The sequence below is a fragment of the Canis lupus genome, chromosome 29 (assembly GCF_003254725.2).
Source record: "Canis lupus dingo isolate Sandy chromosome 29, ASM325472v2, whole genome shotgun sequence".
Lineage (NCBI taxonomy): Eukaryota > Metazoa > Chordata > Mammalia > Carnivora > Canidae > Canis > Canis lupus.
Window position 1 is genome coordinate 6,172,737 of NC_064271.1, and position 5,611 is coordinate 6,178,347.

Consider the following 5,611-nt stretch of genomic DNA (forward strand, 5'->3'; position numbering starts at 1 on the left):
TTTAAGGATACCAGAGACTAAGATATTCTTATTCAGAGTGTAGAGGGCTGAACCACGCCCCGAGTGGCAGTGTCCTAAAAGAAGGCTCTGCATTTTGAGTCACAAGTTCATCTGGTTCAGCAACTTAGCTTTGGGAGTTAGGAGAAGTCACTAATTTTTTTTTTTCTGCACTCCAGTCCGCTCATCTGAAAAAAATAGGAATAATGATCATTGTAGGGACCAAGTGAGGTTGTGCTAAAAGGATTGCTTCAGTGCCACAGAAAATGCTTTCTCCTCTCTCTGCCCTTCTTTATCTTTTGATTTTGTATATCTCTATCGATTCCAGCAGACTTGGGGGATTCAATTTAATTATTTCACTGGAAAAGAGAAGACAACAGGAACTTGCCTCCCCTGGAGCTTTGATTAGTGGATTGAGAATTTTAAGAGAATTCTAAGACTGTCTATATTGGCTGGAAACATTGATCATCTATGTTTCACTCTGAACTTTGGACCCTCAGCCTATTTGATTATAAAATGAGAATAGGAGTAGTTGTCACTTGCCGAAGAACTTCATATAGAATGTCTCGATTAATATGAACTCCCATTTCGCATGGAAATCTCAAGGCTCCTGTCAGTGGGACACACTGAATGCAATATCAAGTCTGCTAACATTCATCATTCAGGCCAGCCTTCTTCCACTCATCATAGTTTATGAAGTCCTGAATCACATTTGCATGTCATTTTCTTTTTTAGGACTGAAGAGAGTTGGAATTCTTGAGGGTGAATAAGTAGAGTGGTATGGGGAAGGACAGCAAATTGAGAAATAAATTCTCACTTCCGGCAGTTCCAAGTAACACTGAAACTTGATACTCAGGTTCCTGAATCACTCAGTCTTCAGAAGTTTTTTCCTCAGGGCTTGGGTAGAGGTGGGGAAAAGAAGAAAATTCTCTGACATCCTTGAAATGAATGAACAATTTTGGAGTTATTCTCTAGGTAGTGGATTCTTCTGTTCATTTTAATAAATCCATTTGGACAATTGAAAACATTAGTAGGGCTTGCACACACAGACCAAGAATATTAAACTGAAAAGGGCTTAATGAGATTATAAGAGAGAGAAAGAAAACAAAATTAGAAGTTTGTAGTTTCAGTAAAGAGGTTGTGGGTATAGAAAGTGTAGTTTTTATTTATTCATTTAAAAATAATTTAAGGGATCCCTGGGTGGCTCAGCGGTTTAGCGCCGCCTTTGGCCCAGGGCGTGATCCTGGAGTCCTCGGATCGAGTCCGGCATCAGGCTCCCCGCATGGAGCCTGCTTCTCCCTCTGCCTGTGTCTCTGCCTCTCTCTCTCTCTCTCTCTCTCTCTCTCTCTCTGTCTCTCATGAATAAATACATAAAATCTTAAAAAATAATTTAAACATTTTAATGATGCACATGCTTACAGAAGAGCAACATTACAAATGGGCTCCCAGCATAAACAGAGTTGTAGGAAGATTCCCTCCTTCCCCATTCACGGTCACCCAATCCTTCAGAGGCAGGGGGTTCTACTGGGCGTTACCTACATACGTTGATAACTGTACCTCTGGAGGTGAATTAATATGCCTGAGCAGCTCATTCTGTGTTTATCAGTTTTAAACATTGACTTCGGACTCTAATAGCTAAGCGTTTCCTCTACCCACTCAACAGTTAGGCCCTTATTTCCATCCCTTCTATTGATTGCCATTGCCTGGTCAAGTACTTCGATTAGTAAACCCTCTCTCCTCACCAGGGCGCGAAGTCTGTACTCCCCGCTGTGAAAGCCGAGACCGTTGATGCTCCCACCCACCGCGGCACTACTCTCTTCTGCAAAGGTGGGTATTCATGGTTTTTTCCTTTCCTTTCCTTTCTTCTTTCTTTCCTTCTTTTTTCTTTTTGCCTTCCTTCCTTCCTTCCTTCCTTCCTTCCTTCCTTCCTTCCTTCCTTCCTTCCTTTCTTTACTTTTTTTTTTTCCGGCGCGGAGAGAGATGGAATATTTTTGCACGCGTTACATGCACAGCTATCCATTTTTATGGCATTTGAATCAATTCCAGAGAAAAGGCACCGCTTTCTACCCTGGCTGTAGTTTTAAATTCACACACTGACTACACTCATTGACTCAGAGAGAAGCAGTATCCCTAAAGCTTTACTGGAAGAAAAACTAGAGTCACGTGGAGGGGCATCTCCACACTCCCGAAGTCCGTTCCGCCCCGGGCCACCCCCACCCCTCCTCCAGTCCTTCTAGGTCCGGGGAGGGCTGCGGCGCTCGCCCCGGCGCGGGCATCTCGGAGCAGAAGCGGCTCTGAACGCCGGGAGTCGGCACCGTGGCCGACATTCATTCAGGGGAACATTTTACATGTTAACAGGAGCCTGCAATGACTCTGCTCAGAAGGCAAAAGATCTTAGGTTTGCTGTTAAAAAAAAAAAAAAAAAAGCCCCGGAGTGTGAGTCCAGGAGAGCACCGCCAGCGAGGCCACTGATAACAAGGACAGGACTGCGACGTCGTGCGCTTGCTTGCAGACGTCCGGAGCCCGTAGCTGTGGGCCTGGTGCCCGCCCGGCGCGGGGACACTCCGAAGGTCGGATCTAGGGCTTCCCGGCTGCGCTGGCTCGGGAGGCTGCTGCCGCGTGGAGGTCCCGAGGGGCCTCTGGACGAGCCCTCCGCGCCCCGCGTTCCTCTGGCTACGGGAGGGCAGGGCAGGGCAGGGGATTCGGGCCGCGGAGCGCGGTCTTGTGCCGAGGCTGAACGTAACCCCGGGATCCGCGGCTGCGCTTCCCCGAGCGAGGGGCTGCGCCTGCTTTCGCCGCGCGCGTGGAGCCGGGCGCGGGGAGCGGCGGCGGCCGCGGGCGCAGCCTCGGGGCAGGCGCCGCCCGCCGTGTTCGGGTCCGCGGGGACGCCGGCTGTGCGGCGGCCGGGACGGCCGGGACCCGCGGCCGCGGCGGGGTCCGCCCGGGAGGCTCCAGCAGCCGGCGGGGAGAGGGCCCACCCTCGCTCCCGGCCCTCCGCGCGGTCGCGGCGGCTCCTCCAGCCCCGGGATGCGGGGCGGGGCTGACGCGGGAGCCGGGCCCGTGCGCGCTGGCGGGGGGCGGGGGGCGGGGGGCGGGGGGCACCTGCTCCTGGGCCCCCTCGGGGACTGGGAGGCGAAGGGCCAGGCGGCGGCGAGCGGCGGGAGGCCCGGCCGAGTCCGGGGCGAGTCTCGCTTCCCGCGTGTTCAAGGTGTGGCGGGGGCTCGCGTCGTGGGCTCGCGTCGTGGGCTCGCGCGGCGACCGCACCCGCGGGCACCCAGCTGCGCCGGGCGCCGGGGAGACGCAGAGCTGGGGCGCGGCGCCGACCCCGCCAGGGACCGGGACGCGCGGCCTCCGGCGGGCCGGGAACCCGCGCGGCTGCGTGGCGGCCCTCCCTCTGTTGGTGCCGGGAGTTTTACCTCGGGGGAGACGACTGGTCGGCAGGTGCGCGATTATCTTGGGCGGGAGAGACGAAATTAAAAATAAAAGGTCAAGAGCAAACTCTCTACCACCTTCGTGTAAATGATAACGCGAAATCTTGAGATTTGGGGAAAGGTTTTTAAAGTGTCAGCTAATCAGGCAAGGCTCCCTAAGAAAATTTGTTTCGAAAAAAATTTCTTTCGAAAAAACTCGACTCCTCCATTTCTCAGGTAAGAAATTGAGAGATTGATACAGATAGAACTGCTTGTCATTAATTGGAGCTGGAAGTGCATTCAACAGCACCTTTCAGAAAAATGTGCAGGGCTTTAGAATTTCAAGCGAGACAGCTGCAGTCTTGAACGCTTTTTTTTTTAATGCTGAAATTTGTGTTAGAAAAGCAGGAGACGGTGGCATCTGGTTGTGAAGAGTTCCACCTCTTTCTGCTTTCAGTCTTTTGAAGTTAAGGGAGTTTTTTTTTTTTTAAACAGAAGGAATAAAAAGGCCAGACTTTATTTTATTTTATTTTTAATAATAAATTTATTTTTTATTGGTGTTCAATTTACCAACATACAGATGTATGCAATGGAATATTCCTCAGCCATTAGAAACGACAAATACCCACCATTTGCTTCAACGTGGATGGAACTGGAGGGTATTGTGCTGAGTGAAGTAAGTCAATCGGAGAAGGCCAGACTTTATTATCATCTCACCAATGTAAAATAATTGTCTTCTGTGTAAATTGCTTTATTAAAAATTTTAATTTCTTTTTTAAAAGAAGATTTTATTATTTATTCATGAGAATACACAGAGAGGAGACACAGAGAGAGAGGCAGAGGCACAGGAGGAGGGAGAAGCAGGCTCCATGCAGGGAGCCCGACGTGGGACGCGATCCGGGCTCTCCAGGGTCACGCCCTGGGATGAAGGCTGCGCTAAACAGCTGAGCCACCCGGGCTGCCCTAATTTCCTATTTTAAAATAAAAATTTAAGTACCACACCAAGGGAGAGCTGTTATTCTTGTTCTAGCCCGAACTTCACAGCTAGTGACCGCTTACAAATCCTGCGTTCCTTGGGCACATCTCCGCATCTACAATCATAAAGACATGTAGGATTTTCTCCTTCCCCCCTTCCCACCAACGGGATCACATTTTCCCTACTATTCTACCGCTCGTCCTTTCAGTTAACTGTGTGCATTTGGCGCTCCTGTATTCCTAGAAGACGAACCTCTCTTTACCTGGCTGGTGCTCCTCTCCACTCTTCAGTGGGGCCCGCCCCGCTTGTCCTGTCTCCGTGTCCAGTGTAAGTTTTGTCTTGACTTAATCCTTTCATGTGCAGTTACGAGTCATAAAACGCCCTCGCGCTCTTGCAGGTCAGTGTGCTTGTGAACGGAGGCTACCTGCACTTCAAATGTGGGGGACTCGGGGGGGAGCACGTTTCACTGCAGCGGAAAAGGAAAAGAAAGTGCACGCCCTAAGCGCGTCTGTAACATGAAAGACTAGTTCTTTCCGGAGCCCACCTCAGCCAAGTGGTGGATAGACTATTCCGCTGGCAGGCCCCGTTCCTGCAGACTGCCCTTACTTAAGTCGCCGACCTTACTGGGGCAGGTTTGGCCCTTCCAGGAAGCCTTGTGGGCGCTTCGAGACCAGCACCCCAAGACTACCACGGCGTCCCGACACGCTGATTTGGTCCCAGTGTTGCTACCCCGGTAATCACTGGTGGACAGACCTCCTGGTCTTCCCGTTCTGGCATAATGGTCAGTATCAACCTCCACCGTCCCACTCTCTTGCTTTGGGCGAGAAAGCCCGGAGGCGCCGCTCCTGGGGCTTCCCTCGGGGAGAAGTCTGCGCTCGGAGAGTGGGGAGCAACCCTGTGCCCAAGCACGCAGGCCTGGGCGGAGCAGCGGCCTTCCCGGAGGAGGCAGCGCGGCGCCGGGCGCTCGCAGGACCGGCCGGGAACCGGACCTGGCTGTCCCTACCCCCATCCTAACGGCGGGCGGCCGCGTGGCCCCGGGCTTGTCCTTCCCCTGCGGCCCCTGCGGGACCGCCCCGGACCCGGCGCGCCCCCAGCCAACCGCTGCGCACACGGGACGCGTCCCTGCTGGACGCACGGAGCCGGATCCCGCCGCCTTGGCGGTGCTGCTGCCCGGGGATCGTCCCGCCGCCACTCGGGTGTCGGGTCCCCGGCGCCCCCCGGCGCCCCC

At 53.0% G+C, this 5,611-nt stretch overlaps 1 long non-coding RNA gene across 2 annotated transcripts; it reads left to right on the forward strand.

Moving 5' to 3' along the window:
* The first annotated feature begins 1,433 nt into the window (after positions 1-1,433).
* On the forward strand, positions 1,434-4,408 carry LOC125754000 (uncharacterized). 2 transcript variants are annotated; one of them, XR_007407146.1, is made up of 2 exons: positions 1,434-1,824; positions 3,988-4,408. It is a non-coding gene; the product is annotated as an uncharacterized LOC125754000 (long non-coding RNA). The 2 variants fall into 2 exon arrangements; XR_007407147.1 differs by lacking the exon at positions 1,434-1,824 and adding an exon at positions 3,308-3,438.
* The last annotated feature ends 1,203 nt before the right edge of the window (positions 4,409-5,611 follow it).